This window comes from Brienomyrus brachyistius, chromosome 2 (assembly GCF_023856365.1).
Source record: "Brienomyrus brachyistius isolate T26 chromosome 2, BBRACH_0.4, whole genome shotgun sequence".
Classification (NCBI taxonomy): Eukaryota; Metazoa; Chordata; class Actinopteri; order Osteoglossiformes; family Mormyridae; genus Brienomyrus; species Brienomyrus brachyistius.
Window position 1 is genome coordinate 43,540,945 of NC_064534.1, and position 27,528 is coordinate 43,568,472.

Below are 27,528 nucleotides of genomic sequence, written 5' to 3' on the forward strand. Positions count from 1 at the left end.
TTTAAATCTATCACTCCCCTTCCATTTTACTATTTTATATATATATATATATATATATATATATATATTTCTCTCATTCATAAAGGCAGCTTTTAGAAACCGTTTTACTCTAAATACTTCCTGGTAATTCTAGGTGCTGTAAGCTGTTCGTGCCTTTATTCCACCAGGGTGCAATATTCTCACAAACTTGAAGACTGTCACTCCCCATTCACGTTTTACAACTTATTGTTAATGATAAAGAGACAGCTTTTTACACACAGTTTTAAACAAAGTACTGATATTATTCCTCTTCAACTGACCGCTTTGTTTTCTATGCAAAAACCACTTCACCACAGAAGACTCGATATTATTGGCATAGCAAGTTCTGCTCTTCTCCTTTCAAAACTTGCTAAAAGCTGTATTTAAAAGAACAGATTGGCCGGGGTAATTCACACCCTTCAATGCCAGCTTAATGTTTAGGTTAGTGGGAATCACAGAGGAATTAGGGATGGAAACTTCTTTGCTGGTGGTAGAAGCGGTCTGGTGAATTTTTAGAGAGAAGAGGCCGTCGATGTTTCAATGTAGAAAATTGTTCTGGCTGCAGCCTGCAGTATGGACTTGTTGGCGTGTGTAGCTCCCAGTGTTCTGACAGCATGACATTTTGGGGAAGCATGTGATTCAACAGCAACCAGTGGGCTTCGTGCGGCGGAGATTTTGTGGCTGTTAGCGGAGTTGATAACAGAGGGTCTTTAAGAGAAGCCTGCATGCGGTAGGCAAATGAGTAATGTTTGCCGGCGGGGGACGTGCAGCGATTAACCTGTGCGGTAGTGAAAAGGACTTAAAGAGAAGGAAGTGTGCGGATGCGGAAAGAATGGAATAATTGTGGTAGGCTGCCGGCTGAGTAGTTTGGTGAATGTTTCGTGTGGGTGCGGCGCTGCCGATTGGATGGTGGTGCTGCAGTGTGAGTCAGATAAAAAAAAAAAAAAAAACAGGAGTAGGATCCAATGGGACTAACTGGCATGTATAGAGGCGTGTAATGCAAAAGGGCTGTTTTTGTTCGCGGCTCTCTCTTATGGCCATACCACCCTGAACACGCCCGATCTCGTCTGATCTCGGAAGCTAAGTGGGGTAGGGTCTGGTTAGTACTTGGATGGGAGACTGCCTGGGAATACCACGTGCTGTAAGCTTTTCTCACTTTTACTTTATACAGGGGGCACTCCACCTCACGATTAATTTAAATCTATCACTCCCCTTACTATTTTATATATTTCTTTTTTCTCTCATTCATAAAGGCAGCTTTTACACACGTTTTACTCTAAATACTGCCTGGTAATTCTAGGTGCTGTAAGCTGGTCGTGCCTTTATTCCACCAGGGCACGATCTTCTCACAATCTTGAAGACTGTCACTCCCCATTAACGTTTTACAACTTATTGTTAATAATAAAGAGACAGCTTTTTACACACAGTTTTAAACAAAGTACTGATATAATTCCTCTTCAACTCACCGCTTTGTTTTCTATGCAAAAACCACTTCGCCACAGAAGACTTGATATTTTTGGCATAGCAAGGTCTGCTCTTCTCCTCCTTTCAAAACTTGCTAAAAGCTGTATTTAAAAGAGCAGGTTGGCCGGGGTAATTCACACCCTTCAATGCCAGATTAATGTTTAGGTTAGTGGGAATCACAGAGGAATTAGGGATGGAAACTTCTTTGCTGATGGTAGAAGCGGTCTGGTGAATTTTTAGAGAGAAGAGGCCGTCGATGTTTGAATGTAGAAAATTGTTCTGGCTGCAGCCTGCAGTATGGACTTGTTGGTGTGTGTAGCTCCCAGTGTTCTGACAGCGTAACGTTTTGGGGAAGCATGTGATTCAACAGCTACCAGTGGGCTTCGCGCGGCAGAGATTTTGTGGCTGTTAGCGGAGTTGATTACAGAGGGTCGTTAAGAGAAGCCTGCATGCGGTAGGCAAAGGAGTAATGTTTGCCGGCGGGGGACGTGCGGCGATTAACCTGTGCGGTAGTGAAAAGGAGTTAATGAGAAGGAAGTGTGCGGATGCGGAAAGAATGGAATAATTGTGGTAGGCTGCCGGCTGAGTAGTTTGGTGAATGTTTGGTGTGGGTCCGGCGCTGCCGATTGGATGGTGGTGCTGCAGTGTGAGTCAGATAAAAAAAAAAAAACCAGGAGTAGAATCCAATGGGACTAACTGGCATGTATAGACGCGTGTAATGCAAAAGGGCTGTTTTTGGTAGCGTCTCACGCTTATGGCCATACCACCCTGAACACGCCTGATCTTGGAAGCTAAGCAGGGTAGGGTCTGGTTAGTACTTGGATGGGAGACTTCCTGGGAATACCAGGTGCTGTAAGCTTTTCTCACTTTTACTTTATACAGGGGGCGCTCCACTTTACGATTAATTTAAATCTATCACTCCCCTTCCATTTTACTATTTTATATATATATATATTTTTTTTTCTCTCTTTCATAAAGGCAGCTTTTAGAAACCGTTTTACTCTAAATACTGCCTGGCAATTCTAGGTGCTGTAAGCTGTTCGTGCCTTTATTCCACCAGGACGCGATCTTCTCACAAACTTGAAGACTGTCACTCCCCATTCACGTTTTACAACTTATTGTTAATGATAAAGAGACAGCTTTTTACACACAGTTTTAAACAAAGTACTGATATAATTCCTCTTCAACTCACCGCTTTGTTTTCTATGCAAAAACCACTTCACCATAGAAGACTCGATAATATTGGCATAGCAAGGTCTGCTCTTCTCCTCCTTTCAAAACTCGCTAAAAGCTGTATTTAAAAGAGCAGGCTGGCCGGGGTAATTCACATCCTTCAATGCCAGATTAATGTTTTGGTTGGTGGGAATCACAGAGGAATTAGGGATGGAAACTTCTTTGCTGGTGGTAGAAGCGTTCTGGTGAATTTTTAGAGAGAAGAGGCCGTCGATGTTTGAATGTAGAAAATTGTTCTGGCTGCAGCCTGCAGTATGGACTTGTTGGCGTGTGTAGCTCCCAGTGTTCTGACAGCGCGACGTTTTGGGGAAGCATGTGATTCAACAGCTACCAGTGGGCTTCGTGCGGCGGAGATTTTGTGGCTGTTAGCGGAGTTGATAACAGAGGGTCGTTAAGAGAAGCCTGCATGCGGTAGGCAAAGGAGTAATGTTTGCTGGCGGGGGACGTGCGGCGATTAACCTGTGCGGTAGTGAAAAGGAGTTAAAGAGAAGGAAGTGTGCGGATGCGGAAAGAATGGAATAATTGTGGTAGGCTGCCGGCTGAGTAGTTTGGTGAATGTTTGGTGTGGTTCCGGCACTGCCGATTGGATGGTGGGGCTGCAGTGTGAGTCAGATAAAAAAAAAAAAAAAAACAGGAGTTGGATCCAATGGGACTAACTGGCATGTATAGACGCGTGTAATGTAAAAGGGCTATTTTTGGTGGCGTCTCTCGCTTACGGCCATACCACCCTGAACGCGCCCGCTCTCGTCTGATCTCGGAAGCTAAGCAGGCTAGGCTCTGGTTAGTACTTCGATGGGAGACCACCTGGGAATACCAGGTGCTGTAAGCTTTTCTCACTTTTACTTTATACAGGGGGCGCTCCACTTCACGATTAATTTAAATCTATCACTCCCCTTCCATTTTACTATTTTATATATTTCTTTTTTCTCTCATTCATAAAGGCAGCTTTTACACACCGTTTTACTCTAAATACTGCCTGGTAATTCTAGGTGCTGTAAGCTGTTCGTGCCTTTATTCCACCAGGGTGCAATATTCTCACAAACTTGAAGACTGTCACTCCCCATTCACGTTTTACAACTTATTGTTAATGATAAAGAGACAGCTTTTTACACACAGTTTTAAACAAAGTACTGATATTATTCCTCTTCAACTGACCGCTTTGTTTTCTATGCAAAAACCACTTCACCACAGAAGACTCGATATTATTGGCATAGCAAGTTCTGCTCTTCTCCTTTCAAAACTTGCTAAAAGCTGTATTTAAAAGAACAGATTGGCCGGGGTAATTCACACCCTTCAATGCCAGCTTAATGTTTAGGTTAGTGGGAATCACAGAGGAATTAGGGATGGAAACTTCTTTGCTGGTGGTAGAAGCGGTCTGGTGAATTTTTAGAGAGAAGAGGCCGTCGATGTTTCAATGTAGAAAATTGTTCTGGCTGCAGCCTGCAGTATGGACTTGTTGGCGTGTGTAGCTCCCAGTGTTCTGACAGCATGACATTTTGGGGAAGCATGTGATTCAACAGCAACCAGTGGGCTTCGTGCGGCGGAGATTTTGTGGCTGTTAGCGGAGTTGATAACAGAGGGTCTTTAAGAGAAGCCTGCATGCGGTAGGCAAATGAGTAATGTTTGCCGGCGGGGGACGTGCAGCGATTAACCTGTGCGGTAGTGAAAAGGACTTAAAGAGAAGGAAGTGTGCGGATGCGGAAAGAATGGAATAATTGTGGTAGGCTGCCGGCTGAGTAGTTTGGTGAATGTTTCGTGTGGGTGCGGCGCTGCCGATTGGATGGTGGTGCTGCAGTGTGAGTCAGATAAAAAAAAAAAAAAAAACAGGAGTAGGATCCAATGGGACTAACTGGCATGTATAGAGGCGTGTAATGCAAAAGGGCTGTTTTTGTTCGCGGCTCTCTCTTATGGCCATACCACCCTGAACACGCCCGATCTCGTCTGATCTCGGAAGCTAAGTGGGGTAGGGTCTGGTTAGTACTTGGATGGGAGACTGCCTGGGAATACCACGTGCTGTAAGCTTTTCTCACTTTTACTTTATACAGGGGGCACTCCACCTCACGATTAATTTAAATCTATCACTCCCCTTACTATTTTATATATTTCTTTTTTCTCTCATTCATAAAGGCAGCTTTTACACACGTTTTACTCTAAATACTGCCTGGTAATTCTAGGTGCTGTAAGCTGGTCGTGCCTTTATTCCACCAGGGCACGATCTTCTCACAATCTTGAAGACTGTCACTCCCCATTAACGTTTTACAACTTATTGTTAATAATAAAGAGACAGCTTTTTACACACAGTTTTAAACAAAGTACTGATATAATTCCTCTTCAACTCACCGCTTTGTTTTCTATGCAAAAACCACTTCGCCACAGAAGACTTGATATTTTTGGCATAGCAAGGTCTGCTCTTCTCCTCCTTTCAAAACTTGCTAAAAGCTGTATTTAAAAGAGCAGGTTGGCCGGGGTAATTCACACCCTTCAATGCCAGATTAATGTTTAGGTTAGTGGGAATCACAGAGGAATTAGGGATGGAAACTTCTTTGCTGATGGTAGAAGCGGTCTGGTGAATTTTTAGAGAGAAGAGGCCGTCGATGTTTGAATGTAGAAAATTGTTCTGGCTGCAGCCTGCAGTATGGACTTGTTGGTGTGTGTAGCTCCCAGTGTTCTGACAGCGTAACGTTTTGGGGAAGCATGTGATTCAACAGCTACCAGTGGGCTTCGCGCGGCAGAGATTTTGTGGCTGTTAGCGGAGTTGATTACAGAGGGTCGTTAAGAGAAGCCTGCATGCGGTAGGCAAAGGAGTAATGTTTGCCGGCGGGGGACGTGCGGCGATTAACCTGTGCGGTAGTGAAAAGGAGTTAATGAGAAGGAAGTGTGCGGATGCGGAAAGAATGGAATAATTGTGGTAGGCTGCCGGCTGAGTAGTTTGGTGAATGTTTGGTGTGGGTCCGGCGCTGCCGATTGGATGGTGGTGCTGCAGTGTGAGTCAGATAAAAAAAAAAAAACCAGGAGTAGAATCCAATGGGACTAACTGGCATGTATAGACGCGTGTAATGCAAAAGGGCTGTTTTTGGTAGCGTCTCACGCTTATGGCCATACCACCCTGAACACGCCTGATCTTGGAAGCTAAGCAGGGTAGGGTCTGGTTAGTACTTGGATGGGAGACTTCCTGGGAATACCAGGTGCTGTAAGCTTTTCTCACTTTTACTTTATACAGGGGGCGCTCCACTTTACGATTAATTTAAATCTATCACTCCCCTTCCATTTTACTATTTTATATATATATATTTTTTTTTCTCTCATTCATAAAGGCAGCTTTTAGAAACCGTTTTACTCTAAATACTTCCTGGTAATTCTAGGTGCTGTAAGCTGTTCGTGCCTTTATTCCACCAGGGCGCGATCTTCTCACAAACTTGAAGACTGTCACTCCCCATTCACGTTTTACAACTTATTGTTAATGATAAAGATACAGCTTTTTACACACAGTTTTAAACAAAGTACTGATATTATTCCTCTTCAACTGACCGCTTTGTTTTCTATGCAAAAACCACTTCGCCACAGAAGACTCGATATTATTGGCATAGCAAGTTCTGCTCTTCTCCTTTCAAAACTTGCTAAAAGCTGTATTTAAAAGAACAGATTGGCCGGGGTAATTCACACCCTTCAATGCCAGCTTAATGTTTAGGTTAGTGGGAATCACAGAGGAATTAGGGATGGAAACTTCTTTGCTGGTGGTAGAAGCGGTCTGGTGAATTTTTAGAGAGAAGAGGCCGTCGATGTTTGAATGTAGAAAATTGTTCTGGCTGCAGCCTGCAGTATGGACTTGTTGGTGTGTGTAGCTCCCAGTGTTCTGACAGCGCGACGTTTTGGGGAAGCATGTGATTCAGCAGCTACCAGTGGGCTTCGTGCGGCGGAGATTTTGTGGCTGTTAGCGGAGTTGATAACAGAGGGTCGTTAAGAGAAGCCTGCATGCAGTAGGCAAAGGAGTAATGTTTGCCGGCGGGGGACGTGCGGCGATTAACCTGTGCGGTAGTGAAAAGGAGTTAAAGAGAAGGAAGTGTGCGGATGCGGAAAGAATGGAATAATTGTGGTAGGCTGCCGGCTGAGTAGTTTGGTGAATGTTTGGTGTGGGTCCGGCGCTGCCGATTGGATGGTGGGGCTGCAGTGTGACTCAGATAAAAAAAAAAAAACCAGGAGTAGGATCCAATGGGACTAACTGGCATGTATAGACGCGTGTAATGCAAAAGGAATGTTTTTGGTCGTGTCTCTCGCTTATGGCCATACCACCCTGAACACGCCCGATCTCGTCTGGTCTCGGAAGCTAAGCACGGTAGGGTCTGGTTAGTACTTGGATGGGAGGCCACCTGGGAATACCAGGTGCTGTAAGCTTTTCTCACTTTTACTTTATACAAGGGGCGCTCCACTTCACGATTAATTTAAATCTATCACTCCCCTTCCATTTTACTATTTTTTATATATATTTTTTTTTTTCTCTCATTCATAAAGGCAACTTTTAGAAACCGTTTTACTCTAAATACTTCCTGGTAATTCTAGGTGCTGTAAGCTGTTCGTGCCTTTATTCCACCAGGGCGCGATCTTCTCACAAACTTGAAGACTGTCACTCCCCATTCACATTTTACAACTTATTGTTAATGATAAAGAGACAGCTTTTTACACACAGTTTTAAACAAAGTACTGATATTATTCCTCTTCAACTGACCGCTTTGTTTTCTATGCAAAAACCACTTCGCCACAGAAGACTCGATATTATTGGCATAGCAAGTTCTGCTCTTCTCCTTTCAAAACTTGCTAAAAGCTGTATTTAAAAGAACAGATTGGCCGGGGTAATTCACACCCTTCAATGCCAGCTTAATGTTTAGGTTAGTGGGAATCACAGAGGAATTAGGGATGGAAACTTCTTTGCTGGTGGTAGAAGCGGTCTGGTGAATTTTTAGAGAGAAGAGGCCGTCGATGTTTGAATGTAGAAAATTGTTCTGGCTGCAGCCTGCAGTATGGACTTGCTGGTGTGTGTAGCTCCCAGTGTTCTGACAGCGCGACGTTTTGGGGAAGCATGTGATTCAGCAGCTACCAGTGGGCTTCGTGCGGCGGAGATTTTGTGGCTGTTAGCGGAGTTGATAACAGAGGGTCGTTAAGAGAAGCCTGCATGCAGTAGGCAAAGGAGTAATGTTTGCCGGCGGGGGACGTGCGGCGATTAACCTGTGCGGTAGTGAAAAGGAGTTAAAAAGAAGGAAGTGTGCGGATGCGGAAAGAATGGAATAATTGTGGTAGGCTGCCGGCTGAGTAGTTTGGTGAATGTTTGGTGTGGGTCCGGCGCTGCCGATTGGATGGTGGGGCTGCAGTGTGAGTCAGATAAAAAAAAAAAAAAATAAACAGGAGTAGGATCCAATGGGACTAACTGGCATGTATAGACGCGTGTAATGCAAAAGGGCTGTTTTTGATAGCATCTCTCGCTTACGGGCATACCACCCTGAACACGCCCGATCTCGTCTGATCTCGGAAGCTAAGCAGGGTAGGGTCTGGTTAGTACTTGGATGGGAGACCACCTGGGAATACCAGGTGCTGTAAGCTTTTCTCACTTTTACTTTAAACGGGGGGCGCTCCACTTCACGATTAATTTAAATCTATCACTCCCCTTCCATTTTACTATTTTATATATATATATATATATATTTTTCTCTCATTCATAAAGTTAGCTTTTACACACCGTTTTACTCTAAATACTTCCTGGTAATTCAAGGTGCTGTAAGCTGTTCGTGCCTTTATTCCACCAGGGCGCGATCTTCTCACAAACTTGAAGACTGTCACTCCCCATTCACGTTTTACAACTTATTGTTAATGATAAAGAGACAGCTTTTTACACACAGTTTTAAACAAAGTACTGATATTATTCCTCTTCAACTGACCGCTTTGTTTTCTATGCAAAAACCACTTCGCCACAGAAGACTCGATATTATTGGCATAGCAAGTTCTGCTCTTCTCCTTTCAAAACTTGCTAAAAGCTATATTTAAAAGAACAGATTGGCCGGGGTAATTCACACCCTTCAATGCCAGCTTAATGTTTAGGTTAGTGGGAGTCACAGAGGAATTAGGGATGGAAACTTCTTTGCTGGTGGTAGAAGCGGTCTGGTGAATTTTTAGAGAGAAGAGGCCGTCGATGTTTGAATGTAGAAAATTGTTCTGGCTGCAGCCTGCAGTATGGACTTGTTGGTGTGTGTAGCTCCCAGTGTTCTGACAGCACGACGTTTTGGGGAAGCATGTGATTCAGCAGCTACCAGTGGGCTTCGAGCGGCAGAGATTTTGTGGCTGTTAGCGGAGTTGATAACAGAGGGTCGTTAAGAGAAGCCTGCATGAGGTAGGCAAAGGAGTAATGTTTGCCGGCGGGGGACGTGCGGCGATTAACCTGTGCGGTAGTGAAAAGGAGTTAAAAAGAAGGAAGCGTGCGGATGCGGAAAGAATGGAATAATTGTGGTAGGCTGCCGGCTGAGTAGTTTGGTGAATGTTTGGTGTGGGTCCGGCGCTGCCGATTGGATGGTGGGGCTACTGTGTGAGTCAGATAAAAAAAAAAAAAAAACAGGAGTAGGATCCAATGGGACTAACTGGCATGTATAGACGCGTGTAATGCAAAAGGGCTGTTTTTGGTAGCATCTCTCGCTTACGGCCATACCACCCTGAACACGTCCGATGTCGTCTGATCTCGGAAGCTAAGCAGGGTAGGGTCTGGTTAGTATTTGGATGGGAGACCACCTGGGAATACCAGGTGCTGTAAGCTTTTCTCACTTTTACTTTATACAGGGGGCGCTCCACTTCACGATTAATTTAAATCTATCACTCCCCTTCCATTTTACTATTTTATATATATATTTTTTTTTTTTTTCTCTCATTCATAAAGGCAGCTTTTAGAAACCGTTTTACTCTAAATACTTCCTGGTAATTCTAGGTGCTGTAAGCTGTTCGTGCCTTTATTCCACCAGGGCGCGATCTTCTCACAAACTTGAAGACTGTCACTCCCCATTCACGTTTTACAACTTATTGTTAATGATAAAGAGACAGCTTTTTACACACAGTTTTAAACAAAGTACTGATATTATTCCTCTTCAACTGACCGCTTTGTTTTCTATGCAAAAACCACTTCGCCACAGAAGACTCGATATTATTGGCATAGCAAGTTCTGCTCTTCTCCTTTCAAAACTTGCTAAAAGCTGTATTTAAAAGAACAGATTGGCCGGGGTAATTCACACCCTTCAATGCCAGCTTAATGTTTAGGTTAGTGGGAATCACAGAGGAATTAGGGATGGAAACTTCTTTGCTGGTGGTAGAAGCGGTCTGGTGAATTTTTAGAGAGAAGAGGCCGTCGATGTTTGAATGTAGAAAATTGTTCTGGCTGCAGCCTGCAGTATGGACTTGTTGGTGTGTGTAGCTCCCAGTGTTCTGACAGCGCGACGTTTTGGGGAAGCATGTGATTCAGCAGCTACCAGTGGGCTTCGTGCGGCGGAGATTTTGTGGCTGTTAGCGGAGTTGATAACAGAGGGTCGTTAAGAGAAGCCTGCATGCAGTAGGCAAAGGAGTAATGTTTGCCGGCGGGGGACATGCGGCGATAAACCTGTGCGGTAGTGAAAAGGAGTTAAAAAGAAGGAAGTGTGCGGATGCGGAAAGAATGGAATAATTGTGGTAGGCTGCCGGCTGAGTAGTTTGGTGAATGTTTGGTGTGGGTCCCGTGCTGCCGATTGGATGGTGGGGCTGCAGTGTGAGTCAGATAAAAAAAAAAAAACAGGAGTAGGATCCAATGGGACTAACTGGCATGTATAGACGCGTGTAATGCAAAAGGGCTGTTTTTGGTAGCATCTCTCGCTTACGGCCATACCACCCTGAACACGCCCGATCTCGTCTGATCTCGGAAGCCAAGCAGTGTAGGGTCTGGTTAGTACTTGGATGGGAGACCTCCTGGGAATACCAGGTGCTGTAAGCCTTTCTTACTTTTACTTTATACAGGGGGCGCTCCACTTCACGATTAATTTAAATCTATCACTCCCCTTCCATTTTACTATTTTATATATATATATATTTTTTTTTTTTCTCTCATTCATAAAGGCAGCTTTTAGAAACCGTTTTACTCTAAATACTTCCTGGTAATTCTAGGTGCTGTAAGCTGTTCGTGCCTTTATTCCACCAGGGCGCGATCTTCTCACAAACTTGAAGACTGTCACTCCCCATTCACGTTTTACAACTTATTGTTAATGATAAAGAGACAGCTTTTTACACACAGTTTTAAACAAAGTACTGATATTATTCCTCTTCAACTGACCGCTTTGTTTTCTATGCAAAAACCACTTCGCCACAGAAGACTCGATATTATTGGCATAGCAAGTTCTGCTCTTCTCCTTTCAAAACTTGCTAAAAGCTGTATTTAAAAGAACAGATTGGCCGGGGTAATTCACACCCTTCAATGCCAGCTTAATGTTTAGGTTAGTGGGAATCACAGAGGAATTAGGGATGGAAACTTCTTTGCTGGTGGTAGAAGCGGTCTGGTGAATTTTTAGAGAGAAGAGGCCGTCGATGTTTGAATGTAGAAAATTGATCTGGCTGCAGCCTGCAGTATGGACTTGTTGGTGTGTGTAGCTCCCAGTGTTCTGACAGCGCGACGTTTTGGGGAAGCATGTGATTCAGCAGCTACCAGTGGGCTTCGTGCAGCGGAGATTTTGTGGCTGTTAGCGGAGTTGATAACAGAGGGTCGTTAAGAGAAGCCTACATGCAGTAGGCAAAGGAGTAATGTTTGCCGGCGGGGGACGTGCGGCGATTAACCTGTGCGGTAGTGAAAAGGAGTTAAAAAGAAGGAAGTGTGCGGATGCGGAAAGAATGGAATAATTGTGGTAGGCTGCCGTCTGAGTAGTTTGGTGAATGTTTGGTGTGGGTCCGGCGCTGCCGATTGGATGGTGGGGCTGCAGTGTGAGTCAGATAAAAAAAAAAAAAAAACCAGGAGTAGGATCCAATGGGACTAACTGGCATGTATAGACGCGTGTAATGCAAAAGGGCTGTTTTTGGTAGCATCGCTCGCTTACGGCCATACCACCCTGAACACGTCCGATCTCGTCTGATCTCGGAAGCTAAGCAGGGTAGGGTCTGGTTAGTACTTGGATGGGAGACCACCTGGGAATACCAGGTGCTGTAAGCTTTTCTCACTTTTACTTTATACAGGGGGCGCTCCACTTCACGATTAATTTAAATCTATCACTCCCCTTCCATTTTACTATTTTATATATATATATATATATATATATATATTTTTTTTTTTTTTCTCTCATTCATAAAGGCAGCTTTTAGAAACCGTTTTACTCTAAATACTTCCTGGTAATTCTAGGTGCTGTAAGCTGTTCGTGCCTTTATTCCACCAGGGCGCGATCTTCTCACAAACTTGAAGACTGTCACTCCCCATTCACGTTTTACAACTTATTGTTAATGATAAAGAGACAGCTTTTTACACACAGTTTTAAACAAAGTACTGATATTATTCCTCTTCAACTGACCGCTTTGTTTTCTATGCAAAAACCACTTCGCCACAGAAGACTCGATATTATTGGCATAGCAAGTTCTGCTCTTCTCCTTTCAAAACTTGCTAAAAGCTGTATTTAAAAGAACAGATTGGCCGGGGTAATTCACACCCTTCAATGCCAGCTTAATGTTTAGGTTAGTGGGAATCACAGAGGAATTAGGGATGGAAACTTCTTTGCTGGTGGTAGAAGCGGTCTGCTGAATTTTTAGAGAGAAGAGGCCGTCAATGTTTGAATGTAGAAAATTGTTCTGGCTGCAGCCTGCAGTATGGACTTGTTGGTGTGTGTAGCTCCCAGTGTTCTGACAGCGCGACGTTTTGGGGAAGCATGTGATTCAGCAGCTACCAGTGGGCTTCGTGCGGCGGAGATTTTGTGGCTGTTAGCGGAGTTGATAACAGAGGGTCGTTAAGAGAAGCCTACATGCAGTAGGCAAAGGAGTAATGTTTGCCGGCGGGGGATGTGCGGCGATTAACCTGTGCGGTAGTGAAAAGGAGTTAAAAAGAAGGAAGTGTGCGGATGCGGAAAGAATGGAATAATTGTGGTAGGCTGCCGGCTGAGTAGTTTGGTGAATGTTTGGTGTGTCCGGCGCTGCCGATTGGATGGTCGGGCTGCAGTGTGAGTCAGATAAAAAAAAAAAAACCAGGAGTAGGATCCAATGGGACTAACTGGCATGTATAGACGCGTGTAATGCAAAAGGGCTGTTTTTGGTAGCATCTCTCGCTTACGGCCATACCACCCTGAACACGCCCGATCTCGTCTGATCTCGGAAGCTAAGCAGGGTAGGGTCTGGTTAGTACTTTGATGGGAGACCACCTGGGAATACCAGGTGCTGTAAGCTTTTCTCACTTTTACTTTATACAGGGGGTGCTCCACTTCACGATTAATTTAAATCTATCACTCCCCTTCCATTTTACTATTTTATATATATATATATTTATTTTCTCTCTTTCATAAAGGCAGCTTTTACACACCGTTTTACTTTAAATACTTCCTGGTAATTCTAGGTGCTGTAAGCTGTTCGTGCCTTTATTCCACCAGGGCGTGATCTTCTCACAAACTTGAAGACTGTCACTCCCCATTCACGTTTTACAACTTATTGTTAATGATAAAGAGACAGCTTTTTACACACAGTTTTAAACAAAGTACTGATATTATTCCTCTTCAACTGACCGCTTTGTTTTCTATGCAAAAACCACTTCGCCACAGAAGACTCGATATTATTGGCATAGCAAGTTCTGCTCTTCTCCTTTCAAAACTTGCTAAAAGCTGTATTTAAAAGAACAGATTGGCCGGGGTAATTCACACCCTTCAATGCCAGCTTAATGTTTAGGTTAGTGGGAATCACAGAGGAATTACGGATGGAAACTTCTTTGCTGGTGGTAGAAGCAGTCTGCTGAATTTTTAGAGAGAAGAGGCCGTCGATGTTTGAATGTAGAAAATTGTTCTGGCTGCAGCCTGCAGTATGGACTTGTTGGTGTGTGTAGCTCCCAGTGTTCTGACAGCGCGACGTTTTGGGGAAGCATGTGATTCAGCAGCCACCAGTGGGCTTCGTGCGGCGGAGATTTTGTGGCTGTTAGCGGAGTTGATAACAGAGGGTCGTTAAGAGAAGCCTGCATGCAGTAGGCAAAGGAGTAATGTTTGCCGGCGGGGGACATGCGGCGATTAACCTGTGCGGTAGTGAAAAGGAGTTAAAAAGAAGGAAGTGTGCGGATGTGGAAAGAATGGAATAATTGTGGTAGGCTGCCGGCTGAGTAGTTTGGTGAATGTTTGGTGTGGGTCCGGCGCTGCCGATTGGATGGTGGGGCTGCAGTGTGAGTCAGATAAAAAAAAAAAAAAAACCAGGAGTAGGATCCAATGGGACTAACTGGCATGTATAGACGCGTGTAATGCAAAAGGGCTGTTTTTGGTAGCATCTCTCGCTTACGGCCATACCACCCTGAACACGTCTGATCTCGGAAGCCAAGCAGGGTAGGGTTTGGTTAGAACTTGGATGGGAGACCTCCTGGGAATACCAGGTGCTGTAAGCTTTTCTCACTTTTACTTTATACAGGGGGCGCTCCACTTCACGATTAATTTAAATCTATCACTCCCCTTCCATTTTACTATTTTATATATATATATTTTTTTTTTCTCTCATTCATAAAGGCAGCTTTTAGAAACCGTTTTACTCTAAATACTTCCTGGTAATTCTAGGTGCTGTAAGCTGTTCGTGCCTTTATTCCACCAGGGCGCGATCTTCTCACAAACTTGAAGACTGTCACTCCCCATTCACGTTTTACAACTTATTGTTAATGATAAAGAGACAGCTTTTTACACACAGTTTTAAACAAAGTACTGATATTATTCCTCTTCAACTGACCGCTTTGTTTTCTATGCAAAAACCACTTCGCCACAGAAGACTCGATATTATTGGCATAGCAAGTTCTACTCTTCTCCTTTCAAAACTTGCTAAAAGCTGTATTTAAAAGAACAGATTGGCCGGGGTAATTCACACCCTTCAATGCCAGCTTAATGTTTAGGTTAGTGGGAATCACAGAGGAATTAGGGATGGAAAATTCTTTGCTGGTGGTAGAAGCGGTCTGCTGAATTTTTAGAGAGAAGAGGCCGTCGATGTTTGAATGTAGAAAATTGTTCTGGCTGCAGCCTGCAGTATGGACTTGTTGGTGTGTGTAGCTCCCAGTGTTCTGACAGCGCGACGTTTTGGGGAAGCATGTGATTCAGCAGCTACCAGTGGGCTTCGTGCGGCGGAGATTTTGTGGCTGTTAGCGGAGTTGATAACAGAGGGTCGTTAAGAGAAGCCTGCATGCAGTAGGCAAAGGAGTAATGTTTGCCGGCGGGGGACGTGCGGCGATTAACCTGTGCGGTAGTGAAAAGGAGTTAAAAAGAAGGAAGTGTGCGGATGCGGAAAGAATGGAATAATTGTGGTAGGCTGCCGGCTGAGTAGTTTGGTGAATGTTTGGTGTGGGTCCGGCGCTGCCGATTGGATGGTGGGGCTGCAGTGTGAGTCAGATAAAAAAAAAAAAAAACAGGAGTAGGATCCAATGGGACTAACTGGCATGTATAGACGCGTGTAATGCAAAAGGGCTGTTTTTGGTAGCATCTCTCGCTTACGGCCATACCACCCTGAACAGGCCCGACCTTGTCTGATCTCGGAAGCTAAGTAGGGTAGGGTCTGGTTAGTACTTGGTTGGGAGACCACCTGGGAACACCAGGTGCTGTAAGCTTTTCTCACTTTTACTTTATACAGGGGGCGCTCCACTTCACGATTAATTTAAATCTATCACTCCCCTTCCATTTTACTATTTTATATATATATTTTTTTTTTTCTCTCATTCATAAAGGCAGCTTTTAGAAACCGTTTTACTCTAAATACTTCCTGGTAATTCTAGCTGCTGTAAGCTGTTCGTGCCTTTATTCCACCAGGGCGCGATCTTCTCACAAACTTGAAGACTGTCACTCCCCATTCAAGTTTTACAACTTATTGTTAATAACAAAGAGACAGCTTTTTACACACAGTTTTAAACAAAGTACTGATATAATTCCTCTTCAACTCATCGCTTTGTTTTCTATGCAAAAACCACTTCACCACAGAAGACTCGATATTATTGGCATAGCAAGGTCTGCTCTTCTCCTCCTTTCAAAACTTGCTAAAAGCTGTATTTAAAAGAGCAGGTTGGCCGGGGTAATTCACACCCTTCAATGCCAGCTTAATGTTTAGGTTAGTGGGAATCACAGAGGAATTAGGGATGGAAACTTCTTTGCTGGTGGTAGAAGCGGTCTGCTGAATTTTTAGAGAGAAGAGGCCGTCGATGTTTGAATGTAGAAAATTGTTCTGGCTGCAGCCTGCAGTATGGACTTGTTGGTGTGTGTAGCTCCCAGTGTTCTGACAGCGCGACGTTTTGGGGAAGCATGTGATTCAGCAGCTACCAGTGGGCTTCGTGCGGCGGAGATTTTGTGGCTGTTAGCGGAGTTGATAACAGAGGGTCGTTAAGAGAAGCCTGCATGCAGTAGGCAAAGGAGTAATGTTTGCCGGCGGGGGACGTGCGGCGATTAACCTGTGCGGTAGTGAAAAGGAGTTAAAAAGAAGGAAGTGTGCGGATGCGGAAAGAATGGAATAATTGTGGTAGGCTGCCGGCTGAGTAGTTTGGTGAATGTTTGGTGTGGGTCCGGCGCTGCCGATTGGATGGTGGGGCTGCAGTGTGAGTCAGATAAAAAAAAAAAGAACATTAGTAGTATCCAATGGGACCAACTGGCATGTATAGAGGCGTGTAATGCAAAAGGGCTGTTTTTGGTAGCATCTCTCGCTTACGGCCATACCACCCTGAACACGCCTGATCTCGTCTGATCTCGGAAGCTAAGCAGGGTAGGGTCTGGTTAGTACTTGGATGGGAAACCACCTGGGAATACCACGTGCTGTAAGCTTTTCTCACTTTTACTTTATACAGGGGGCGCTCCACTTCACGATTAATTTAAATCTATCACTCCCCTTCCATTTTACTATTTTATATATATATATTTTTTTTTTTCTCTCATTCAAAAAGCCAGGTTTTAGAAACCGTTTTACTCTAAATACTTCCTGGTAATTCTAGGTGCTGTAAGCTGTTCGTGCCTTTATTCCACCAGGGCGCGATCTTCTCACAAACTTGAAGACTGTCACTCCCCATTCACGTTTTACAACTTATTGTTAATGATGAAGAGACAGCTTTTTACACACAGTTTTAAACAAAGTACTGATATTATTCCTCTTCAACTGACCGCTTTGTTTTCTATGCAAAAACCACTTCGCCACAGAAGACTCGATATTATTGGCATAGCAAGTTCTGCTCTTCTCCTTTCAAAACTTGCTAAAAGCTGTATTTAAAAGAACAGATTGGGCGGGGTAATTCACACCCTTCAATGCCAGCTTAATGTTTAGGTTAGTGGGAATCACAGAGGAATTAGGGATGGAAACTTCTTTGCTGGTGGTAGAAGCGGTCTGGTGAATTTTTAGAGAGAAGAGGCCGTCGATGTTTGAATGTAGAAAATAGTTCTGGCTGCAGCCTGCAGTATGGACTTGTTGGTGTGTGTAGCTCCCAGTGTTCTGACAGCGCGACGTTTTGGGGAAGCATGTGATTCAGCAGCTACCAGTGGGCTTCGTGCGGCGGAGATTTTGTGGCTGTTAGCGGAGTTGATAACAGAGGGTCGTTAAGAGAAGCCTACCTGCAGTAGGCAAAGGAGTAATGTTTGCTGGCGGGGGACGTGCGGCGATTAACCTGTGCGGTAGTGAAAAGGAGTTAAAAAGAAGGAACTGTGCGGATGCGGAAAGAATGGAATAATTGTGGTAGGCTGCCGGCTGAGTAGTTTGGTGAATGTTTGGTGTGGGTCCGGCGCTGCCGATTGGATGGTGGGGCTGCAGTGTGAGTCAGATAAAAAAAAAAAAACCAGGAGTAGGATCCAATGGGACTAACTGGCATGTATAGACGCGTGTAATGCAAAAGGGCTGTTTTTGGTAGCATCTCTCGCTTACGGCCATACCACCCTAAACACGCCTGATCTCGTCTGATCTCGGAAGCTAAGCAAGGTAGGGTCTGGTTAGTACTTGGATGGGAGGCCACCTGGGAATACCAGGTGCTGTAAGCTTTTCTCACTTTTACTTTATACAGGGGGCGCTCCACTTCACGATTAATTTAAATATATCACTCCCCTTCCATTTTACTATTTTATATATTTCTTTTTTCTCTCATTCATAAAGGCAGCTTTTACACACCGTTTTACTCTAAATACTGCCTGGTAATTCTAGCTGCTGTAAGCTGTTCGTGCCTTTATTCCACCAGGGCGCGATCTTCTCACAAACTTGAAGACTGTCACTCCCCATTCAAGTTTTACAACTTATTGTTAATAACAAAGAGACAGCTTTTTACACACAGTTTTAAACAAAGTACTGATATAATTCCTCTTCAACTCATCGCTTTGTTTTCTATGCAAAAACCACTTCACCACAGAAGACTCGATATTATTGGCATAGCAAGGTCTGCTCTTCTCCTCCTTTCAAAACTTGCTAAAAGCTGTATTTAAAAGAGCAGGTTGGCCGGGGTAATTCACACCCTTCAATGCCAGCTTAATGTTTAGGTTAGTGGGAATCACAGAGGAATTAGGGATGGAAACTTCTTTGCTGGTGGTAGAAGCGGTCTGGTGAATTTTTAGAGAGAAGAGGCCGTCGATGTTTGAATGTAGAAAATTGTTTTGGCTGCAGCCTGCAGTATGGACTTGTTGGTGCGTGTAGCTCCCAGTGTTCTGACAGCGCGACGTTTTGGGGAAGCATGTGATTCAGCAGCTACCAGAGGGCTTCGTGCGGCGGAGATTTTGTGGCTGTTAGCGGAGTTGATAGCAGAGGGTCGTTAAGAGAAGCCTGCATGCGGTAGGCAAAGGAGTAATGTTTGCCGGCGGGGGACGTGCGGCGATTAACCTGTGCGGTAGTGAAAATGACTTAAAGAGAAGGAAGTGTGCGGATGCGGAAAGAATGGAATAATTGTGGTAGGGTGCCGGCTGAGTAGTTTGGTGAATGTTTGGTGTGGGTCCGGCGCTGCCGATTGGATGGTGGTGCTGCAGTGTGAGTCAGATTAAAAAAAAAAAAAACAAGTGTAGGATCCAATGGGACTAACTGGCATGTATAGACGCGTGTAATGCAAAAGAGCTGTTTTTGGTAGTGTCTCTCGCTTACGGCCGTACCACCCTGAACACACCCGATCTCGTCCGATCTCGGAAGCTAAGCAGGGTAAGGTCTGGTTAGTACTTGGAAGGGAGACCACCTGGGAATACCAGGTGCTGTAAGCTTTTCTCACTTTTACTTTATACAGGGGGCGCTCCACTTCACGATTAATTTAAATCTATCACTCCCCTTCCATTTTACTATTTTATATATATATATTTTTTTTCTCTCTTTTATAAAGGCAGCTTTTAGAAACCGTTTTACTCTAAATACTGCCTGGCAATTCTAGGTGCTGTAAGCTGTTCGTGCCTTTATTCCACCAGGACGCGATCTTCTCACAAACTTGAAGACTGTCACTCCCCATTCACGTTTTACAACTTATTGTTAATGATAAAGAGACAGCTTTTTACACACAGTTTTAAACAAAGTACTGATATAATTCCTCTTCAACTCACCGCTTTGTTTTCTATGCAAAAACCACTTCACCATAGAAGACTCGATATTATTGGCATAGCAAGGTCTGCTCTTCTCCTCCTTTCAAAACTCGCTAAAAGCTGTATTTAAAAGAGCAGGCTGGCCGGGGTAATTCACATCCTTCAATGCCAGATTAATGTTTAGGTTGGTGGGAATCACAGAGGAATTAGGGATGGAAACTTCTTTGCTGGTGGTAGAAGCGTTCTGGTGAATTTTTAGAGAGAAGAGGCCGTCGATGTTTGAATGTAGAAAATTGTTCTGGCTGCAGCCTGCAGTATGGACTTGTTGGCGTGTGTAGCTCCCAGTGTTCTGACAGCGCGACGTTTTGGGGAAGCATGTGATTCAACAGCTACCAGTGGGCTTCGTGCGGCGGAGATTTTGTGGCTGTTAGCGGAGTTGATAACAGAGGGTCGTTAAGAGAAGCCTGCATGCGGTAGGCAAAGGAGTAATGTTTGCTGGCGGGGGACGTGCGGCGATTAACCTGTGCGGTAGTGAAAAGGAGTTAAAGAGAAGGAAGTGTGCGGATGCGGAAAGAATGGAATAATTGTGGTAGGCTGCCGGCTGAGTAGTTTGGTGAATGTTTGGTGTGGGTCCGGCGCTGCCAATTGGATGGTGGGGCTGCAGTGTGAGTCAGATAAAAAAAAAAACAGGAGTAGGATCCAATGGGACTAACTGGCATGTATAGACGCGTGTAATGCAAAAGGGCTGTTTTTGTTCGCGGCTCTCGCTTATGGCCATACCACCCTGAACACGCCCGATTTCGTCTGATCTCGGAAGCTAAGCAGGCTAGTGTCTGGTTAGTACTTGGATGGGAGACATCCTGGGAATACCAGGTCCTGTAAGCTTTTCTCACTTTTACTTCATACAGGGGGCACTCCACTTCACGATTAATTTAAATCTATCACTCCCCTTCCGTTTTACTATTTTATATATATATATTTTTTCTCTCATTCATAAATGCAGCTTTTACACACCGTTTTACTCTAAATACTGCCTGGTAATTCTAGCTGCTGTAAGCTGTTCGTGCCTTTATTCCACCAGGGCGCGATCTTCTCACAAACTTGAAGACTGTCACTCCCCATTCACGTTTTACAACTTATTGTTAATAATAAAGAGACAGCTTTTTACACACAGTTTTAAACAAAGTACTGATATTATTCCTCTTCAACTGACCGCTTTGTTTTCTATGCAAAAACCACTTCGCCACAGAAGACTCGGTATTATTGGCATATTGTCTGCTCTTCTCCTCCTTTCAAAACTTGCTAAAAGCTGTATTTAAAAGAGCAGGTTAGCCGGGGTAATTCACACCCTTCAATGCCAGCTTAATGTTTAGGTTAGTGGGAATCACAGAGGAATTAGGGATGGAAACTTCTTTGCTGGTGGTAGAAGCGGTCTGGTGAATTTTTAGAGAGAAGAGGCCGTCAATGTTTGAATGTAGAAAATTGTTCTGGCTGCAGCCAGCATTATGGACTTGTTGGTGTGTGTAGCTCCCAGTGTTCTGACAGCGTGACGTTTTGGGGAAGCATGTGATTCAGCAGCTACCAGTGGGCTTCGTGCGGCGGAGATTTTGTGGCTGTTAGCGGAGTTGATAACAGAGGGTCGTTAAGAGAAGCCTGCATGCATTAGGCAAAGGAGTAATGTTTGCCGGCGGGGGACGTGCGGCGATTAACCTGTGCGGTAGTGAAAAGGAGTTAAAAAGAAGGAAGAGTGCGGATGCGGAAAGAATGGAATAATTGTGGTAGGCTGCCGGCTGAGTAGTTTGGTGAATGTTTGGTGTGGGTCCGGCGCTGCCGATTGGATGGTGGGGCTGCAGTGTGAGTCAGATAAAAAAAAAAAAAAAAACAGGAGTAGGATCCAATGGGACTAACTGGCATGTATTGACGCGTGTAATGCAAAAGGGCTGTTTTTGGTAGCGTCTCTCGCTTATGGCCATACCACCCTGAACACGCCTGATCTCATCTGATCTCGGAAGCCAAGCAGCGTAGGGTCTGGTTAGTACTTGGATGGGAGACCTCCTGGGAATACCAGGTGCTGTAAGCTTTTCTCACTTTTACTTTATACAGGGGGCGCTCCACTTCACGATTAATTTAAATCTATCACTCCCCTTCCATTTTACTATTTTATATATATATATATATATTTTTTTTTTTTCTCTCATTCATAAAGGCAGCTTTTAGAAACCGTTTTACTCTAAATACTTCATGGTAATTCTAGGTGCTGTAAGCTGTTCGTGCCTTTATTCCACCAGGGCGCGATCTTCTCCAAACTTGAAGACTGTCACTCCCCATTCACGTTTTACAACTTATTGTTAATGATAAAGAGACAGCTTTTTACACACAGTTTTAAACAAAGTACTGATATTATTCCTCTTCAACTGACCGCTTTGTTTTCTATGCAAAAACCACTTCGCCACAGAAGACTCGATGTTATTGGCATAGCAAGTTCTGCTCTTCTCCTTTCAAAACTTGCTAAAAGCTGTTTTTAAAAGAACAGATTGGCCGGGGTAATTCACACCCTTCAATGCCAGCTTAATGTTTAGGTTAGTGGGAATCACAGAGGAATTAGGGATGGAAACTTCTTTGCTGGTGGTAGAAGCGGTCTGGTGAATTTTTAGAGAGAAGAGGCCGTCGATGTTTGAATGTAGAAAATTGTTCTGGCTGCAGCCTGCAGTATGGACTTGTTGGTGTGTGTAGCTCCCAGTGTTCTGACAGCGCGACGTTTTGGGGAAGCATGTGATTCAGCAGCTACCAGTGGGCTTCGTGCGGCGGAGATTTTGTGGCTGTTAGCGGAGTTGATAACAGAGGGTCGTTAAGAGAAGCCTGCATGCAGTAGGCAAAGGAGTAATGTTTGCCGGCGGGGGACGTGCGGCGATTAACCTGTGCGGTAGTGAAAAGGAGTTAAAAAGAAGGAAGTGTGCGGATGCGGAAAGAATGGAATAATTGTGGTAGGCTGCCGGCTGAGTATTTTGGTGAATGTTTGGTGTGGGTCCGGCGCTGCCGATTGGATGGTGGTGCTGCAGTGTGAGTCAGATAAAAAAAAAAAAACCAGGAGTAGGATCCAATGGGACTAACTGGCATGTATAGACGCGTGTAATGCAAAAGGGCTGTTTTTGGTAGCATCTCTCGCTTATGGCCATACCACCCTGAACACGCCCGATCTCATCTGATCTCGGAAGCCAAGCAGGGTAGGGTCTGGTTAGTACTTGGATGGGAGACCTCCTGGGAATACCAGGTGTTGCAAGCTTTTCTCACTTTTACTTTATACAGGGGGCGCTCCACTTCACGATTAATTTAAATCTAGTACTCCCCTTCCATTTTACTATTTTATATATATATATATATTTTCTCTCTTTCATAAAGCCAGCGTTTAGAAACCGTTTTACTCTAAATACTTCCTGGTAATTCTAGGTGCTGTAAGCTGTTCGTGCCTTTATTCCACCTAGGCGCGATCTTCTCACAAACTTGAAGACTGTCACTCCCCATTCACGTTTTACAACTTATTGTTAATGATAAAGAGACAGCTTTTTACACACAGTTTTAAACAAAGTACTGATATTATTCCTCTTCAACTGACCGCTTTGTTTTCTATGCAAAAACCACTTCGCCACAGAAGACTCGATGTTATTGGCATAGCAAGTTCTGCTCTTCTCCTTTCAAAACTTGCTAAAAGCTGTTTTTAAAAGAACAGATTGGCCGGGGTAATTCACACCCTTCAATGCCAGCTTAATGTTTAGGTTAGTGGGAATCACAGAGGAATTAGGGATGGAAACTTCTTTGCTGGTGGTAGAAGCGGTCTGGTGAATTTTTAGAGAGAAGAGGCCGTCGATGTTTGAATGTAGAAAATTGTTCTGGCTGCAGCCTGCAGTATGGACTTGTTGGTGTGTGTAGCTCCCAGTGTTCTGACAGCGCGACGTTTTGGGGAAGCATGTGATTCAGCAGCTACCAGTGGGCTTCGTGCGGCGGAGATTTTGTGGCTGTTAGCGGAGTTGATAACAGAGGGTCGTTAAGAGAAGCCTGCATGCAGTAGGCAAAGGAGTAATGTTTGCCGGCGGGGGACGTGCGGCGATTAACCTGTGCGGTAGTGAAAAGGAGTTAAAAAGAAGGAAGTGTGCGGATGCGGAAAGAATGGAATAATTGTGGTAGGCTGCCGGCTGAGTATTTTGGTGAATGTTTGGTGTGGGTCCGGCGCTGCCGATTGGATGGTGGTGCTGCAGTGTGAGTCAGATAAAAAAAAAAAAACCAGGAGTAGGATCCAATGGGACTAACTGGCATGTATAGACGCGTGTAATGCAAAAGGGCTGTTTTTGGTAGCATCTCTCGCTTATGGCCATACCACCCTGAACACGCCCGATCTCATCTGATCTCGGAAGCCAAGCAGGGTAGGGTCTGGTTAGTACTTGGATGGGAGACCTCCTGGGAATACCAGGTGTTGCAAGCTTTTCTCACTTTTACTTTATACAGGGGGCGCTCCACTTCACGATTAATTTAAATCTAGTACTCCCCTTCCATTTTACTATTTTATATATATATATATATTTTCTCTCTTTCATAAAGCCAGCGTTTAGAAACCGTTTTACTCTAAATACTTCCTGGTAATTCTAGGTGCTGTAAGCTGTTCGTGCCTTTATTCCACCTAGGCGCGATCTTCTCACAAACTTGAAGACTGTCACTCCCCATTCACGTTTTACAACTTATTGTTAATGATAAAGAGACAGCTTTTTACACACAGTTTTAAACAAAGTACTGATATTATTCCTCTTCAACTGACCGCTTTGTTTTCTATGCAAAAACCACTTCGCCACAGGAGACTCGATATTATTGGCATAGCAAGTTCTGCTCTTCTCCTTTCAAAACTTGCTAAAAGCTGTATTTAAAAGAACAGATTGGCCGGGGTAATTCACACCCTTCAATGCCAGCTTAATGTTTAGGTTAGTGGGAATCATAGAGCAATTAGGGATGGAAACTTCTTTGCTGCTGGTAGAAGCGGTCTGGTGAATTTTTAGAGAGAAGAGGCCGTCGATGTTTGAATGTAGAAAATTGTTCTGGCTGCAGCCTGCAGTATGGACTTGTTGGTGTGTGTAGCTCCCAGTGTTCTGACAGCGTGACATTTTGGGGAAGCATGTGATTCAGCAGCTACCAGTGGGCTTCGTGCGGCGGAGATTTTGTGGCTGTTAGCGGAGTTGATAACAGAGGGTCGTTAAGAGAAGCCTGCATGCAGTAGGCAAAGGAGTAATGTTTGCCGGCGGGGGACGTGCGGCGATTAACCTGTGCGGTAGTGAAAAGGAGTTAAAAAGAAGGAAGTGTGCGGATGCGGAAAGAATGGAATAATTGTGGTAGGCTGCCGGCTGAGTAGTTTGGTGAATGTTTGGTGTGGGTCCGGCGCTGCCGATTGGATGGTGGGGCTGCAGTGTGAGTCAGATAAAAAAAAAAAAAAACATTAATAGGATCCAATGGGACCAACTGGCATGTATAGAGGCGTGTAATGCAAAAGGGCTGTTTTTGGTAGCGTCTCTCGCTTATGGCCATACCACCCTGAACACGCCCGATCTCATCTGATCTCGGAAGCCAAGCAGGGTAGGGTCTGGTTAGTACTTGGATGGGAGACCTCCTGGGAATACCAGGTGCTGTAAGCTTTTCTCACTTTTACTTTATACAGGGGGCGCTCCACTTCACGATTAATTTAAATCTAGTACTCCCCTTCCATTTTACTATTTTATATATATATTTTTTTTTTCTCTCTTTCATAAAGCCAGCTTTTAGAAACCGTTTTACTCTAAATACTTCCTGGTAATTCTAGGTGCTGTAAGCTGTTCGTGCCTTTATTCCACCAGGGCGCGATCTTCTCACAAACTTGAAGACTGTCACTCCCCATTCACGTTTTACAACTTATTGTTAATGATAAAGAGACAGCTTTTTACACACAGTTTTAAACAAAGTACTGATATTATTCCTCTTCAACTGACCGCTTTGTTTTCTATGCAAAAACCACTTCGCCACAGAAGACTCGATATTATTGGCATAGCAAGTTCTGCTCTTCTCCTTTCAAAACTTGCTAAAAGCTGTATTTAAAAGAACAGATTGGCCGGGGTAATTCACACCCTTCAATGCCAGCTTAATGTTTAGGTTAGTGGGAATCACAGAGGAATTAGGGATGGAAACTTTTTTGCTGGTGGTAGAAGCAGTCTGGTGAATTTTTAGAGAGAAGAGGCCGTCGATGTTTGAATGTAGAAAATTGTTCTGGCTGCAGCCTGCAGTATGGACTTGTTGGTGTGTGTAGCTCCCAGTGTTCTGACAGCGCGACGTTTTGGGGAAGCATGTGATTCAGCAGCTACCAGTGGGCTTCGTGCGGCGGAGATTTTGTGGCTGTTAGCGGAGTTGATAACAGAGGGTCGTTAAGAGAAGCCTGCATGCAGTAGGCAAAGGAGTAATGTTTGCCGGCGGGGGACGTGCGGCGATTAACCTGTGCGGTAGTGAAAAGGAGTTAAAAAGAAGGAAGTGTGCGGATGCGGAAAGAATGGAATAATTGTGGTAGGCTGCCGGCTGAGTAGTTTGGTGAATGTTTGGTGTGGGTCCGGCGCTGCCGATTGGATGGTGGGGCTGCAGTGTGAGTCAGATAAAAAAAAAAAAAAGAACATTAGTGGGATCCAATGGGACCAACTGCCATGTATAGAGGCGTGTAATGCAAAAGGGCTGTTTTTGGTAGCATCTGTTGCTTACGGCCATACCACCCTGAACACGCCCGATCTCGTCTGATCTCGGCAGCTAAGCAGGGTAGGGTCTGGTTAGTACTTGGATGGGAGTCCACCTGGGAATACTAGGTGCCGTAAGCTTTTCTCACTTTTACTTTATACAGGGGGCGCTCCACTTCACGATTAATTTAAATCTATCACTCCCCTTCCATTTTACTATTTTAAATATATATATATATATTTTTTTTTTCTCTCATTCATAAAGGCAGCTTTTAGAAACCGTTTTACTCTAAATACTTCCTGGTAATTCTAGGTGCTGTAAGCTGTTTGTGCCTTTATTCCACCAGGGCGCAATCTTCTCACAAACTTGAAGACTGTCACTCCCCATTCACGTTTTACAACTTATTGTTAATGATAAAGAGACAGCTTTTTACACACAGTTTTAAACAAAGTACTGATATTATTCCTCTTCAACTGACCGCTTTGTTTTCTATGCAAAAACCACTTCGCCACAGAAGACTCGATATTATTGACATAGCAAGCTCTGCTCTTCTCCTTTCAAAACTTGCTAAAAGCTGTATTTAAAAGAACAGATTGGCCGGGGTAATTCACACCCTTCAATGCCAGCTTAATGTTTAGGTTAGTGGGAATCACAGAGGAATTAGGGATGGAAACTTCTTTGCTGGTGGTAGAAGCGGTCTGGTGAATTTTTAGAGAGAAGAGGCCGTCGATGTTTGAATGTAGAAAATTGTTCTGGCTGCAGCCTGCAGTATGGACTTGTTGGTGTGTGTAGCTCCCAGTGTTCTGACAGCGCGACGTTTTGGGGAAGCATGTGATTCAGCAGCTACCAGTGGGCTTCGTGCGGCGGAGATTTTGTGGCTGTTAGCGGAGTTGATAACAGAGGGTCGTTAAGAGAAGCCTGCATGCAGTAGGCAAAGGAGTAATGTTTGCCGGCGGGGGACGTGCGGCGATTAACCTGTGCGGTAGTGAAAAGGAGTTAAAAAGAAGGAAGTGTGCGGATGCGGAAAGAATGGAATAATTGTGGTAGGCTGCCGGCTGAGTAGTTTGGTGAATGTTTGGTGTGGGTCCGGCGCTGCCGATTGGTTGGTGGGGCTGCAGTGTGAGTCAGATTAAAAAAAAAAAAAAGAACATTAGTAGGATCCAATGGGACCAACTGGCATGTATAGAGGCGTGTAATGCAAAAGGGCTGTTTTTGATCACATCTCTCGCTTACGGCCAAACCACCCTGAACACGCCCGATCTCGTCTGATCTCGGAAGATAAGCAGGGTAGGGTCTGGTTAGTACTTGGATGGAAGACCACCTGGGAATACCATGTGCTGTAAGCTTTTCTCACTTTTACTTTATACAGGGGGCGCTCCACTTCACGATTAAT

At 44.4% G+C, this 27,528-nt stretch overlaps 2 protein-coding genes, 18 non-coding genes and 5 pseudogenes across 20 annotated transcripts in view; 23 read left to right on the plus strand and 2 right to left on the minus strand.

Annotated features, from left to right (window-relative positions):
* LOC125715120 (uncharacterized) overlaps positions 1-27,528 on the minus strand; it is a 1,180,389-nt gene that overhangs the window by 394,916 nt on the left and 757,945 nt on the right. The window lies entirely within an intron of this gene.
* The window catches only part of LOC125715114 (uncharacterized), a 935,270-nt gene that overhangs the window by 148,029 nt on the left and 759,713 nt on the right, over positions 1-27,528 (minus strand). The gene's annotated exons all lie outside the window — the stretch shown is intronic.
* On the plus strand, positions 1,048-1,166 carry LOC125731278 (5S ribosomal RNA). Its single transcript, XR_007391564.1, has one exon. It is a non-coding gene; the product is annotated as a 5S ribosomal RNA (ribosomal RNA).
* LOC125731988 (5S ribosomal RNA) lies at positions 2,233-2,341 on the plus strand (annotated as a pseudogene).
* On the plus strand, positions 3,426-3,544 carry LOC125730948 (5S ribosomal RNA). Its single transcript, XR_007391241.1, has one exon. It is a non-coding gene; the product is annotated as a 5S ribosomal RNA (ribosomal RNA).
* LOC125731279 (5S ribosomal RNA) lies at positions 4,619-4,737 on the plus strand. Its single transcript, XR_007391565.1, has one exon. It is a non-coding gene; the product is annotated as a 5S ribosomal RNA (ribosomal RNA).
* On the plus strand, positions 5,804-5,912 carry LOC125731989 (5S ribosomal RNA; annotated as a pseudogene).
* LOC125736524 (5S ribosomal RNA) lies at positions 6,989-7,107 on the plus strand. Its single transcript, XR_007395802.1, has one exon. It is a non-coding gene; the product is annotated as a 5S ribosomal RNA (ribosomal RNA).
* Positions 8,189-8,307, plus strand: LOC125733875 (5S ribosomal RNA). The gene has a single exon (XR_007393208.1). It is a non-coding gene; the product is annotated as a 5S ribosomal RNA (ribosomal RNA).
* On the plus strand, positions 9,390-9,508 carry LOC125730572 (5S ribosomal RNA). The gene has a single exon (XR_007390880.1). It is a non-coding gene; the product is annotated as a 5S ribosomal RNA (ribosomal RNA).
* LOC125734512 (5S ribosomal RNA) lies at positions 10,587-10,705 on the plus strand. The gene has a single exon (XR_007393821.1). It is a non-coding gene; the product is annotated as a 5S ribosomal RNA (ribosomal RNA).
* On the plus strand, positions 11,790-11,908 carry LOC125733485 (5S ribosomal RNA). The gene has a single exon (XR_007392829.1). It is a non-coding gene; the product is annotated as a 5S ribosomal RNA (ribosomal RNA).
* LOC125731744 (5S ribosomal RNA) lies at positions 13,004-13,122 on the plus strand. Its single transcript, XR_007391648.1, has one exon. It is a non-coding gene; the product is annotated as a 5S ribosomal RNA (ribosomal RNA).
* On the plus strand, positions 14,203-14,311 carry LOC125732166 (5S ribosomal RNA; annotated as a pseudogene).
* On the plus strand, positions 15,390-15,508 carry LOC125731436 (5S ribosomal RNA; annotated as a pseudogene).
* On the plus strand, positions 16,588-16,706 carry LOC125736286 (5S ribosomal RNA). The gene has a single exon (XR_007395568.1). It is a non-coding gene; the product is annotated as a 5S ribosomal RNA (ribosomal RNA).
* Positions 17,785-17,903, plus strand: LOC125737127 (5S ribosomal RNA). The gene has a single exon (XR_007396394.1). It is a non-coding gene; the product is annotated as a 5S ribosomal RNA (ribosomal RNA).
* Positions 18,979-19,097, plus strand: LOC125735469 (5S ribosomal RNA). Its single transcript, XR_007394765.1, has one exon. It is a non-coding gene; the product is annotated as a 5S ribosomal RNA (ribosomal RNA).
* On the plus strand, positions 20,173-20,291 carry LOC125731987 (5S ribosomal RNA; annotated as a pseudogene).
* On the plus strand, positions 21,368-21,486 carry LOC125736131 (5S ribosomal RNA). The gene has a single exon (XR_007395414.1). It is a non-coding gene; the product is annotated as a 5S ribosomal RNA (ribosomal RNA).
* On the plus strand, positions 22,571-22,689 carry LOC125735682 (5S ribosomal RNA). Its single transcript, XR_007394975.1, has one exon. It is a non-coding gene; the product is annotated as a 5S ribosomal RNA (ribosomal RNA).
* On the plus strand, positions 23,765-23,883 carry LOC125735683 (5S ribosomal RNA). The gene has a single exon (XR_007394976.1). It is a non-coding gene; the product is annotated as a 5S ribosomal RNA (ribosomal RNA).
* Positions 24,960-25,078, plus strand: LOC125733055 (5S ribosomal RNA). Its single transcript, XR_007392413.1, has one exon. It is a non-coding gene; the product is annotated as a 5S ribosomal RNA (ribosomal RNA).
* LOC125734709 (5S ribosomal RNA) lies at positions 26,157-26,275 on the plus strand. The gene has a single exon (XR_007394012.1). It is a non-coding gene; the product is annotated as a 5S ribosomal RNA (ribosomal RNA).
* LOC125736819 (5S ribosomal RNA) lies at positions 27,363-27,481 on the plus strand. The gene has a single exon (XR_007396087.1). It is a non-coding gene; the product is annotated as a 5S ribosomal RNA (ribosomal RNA).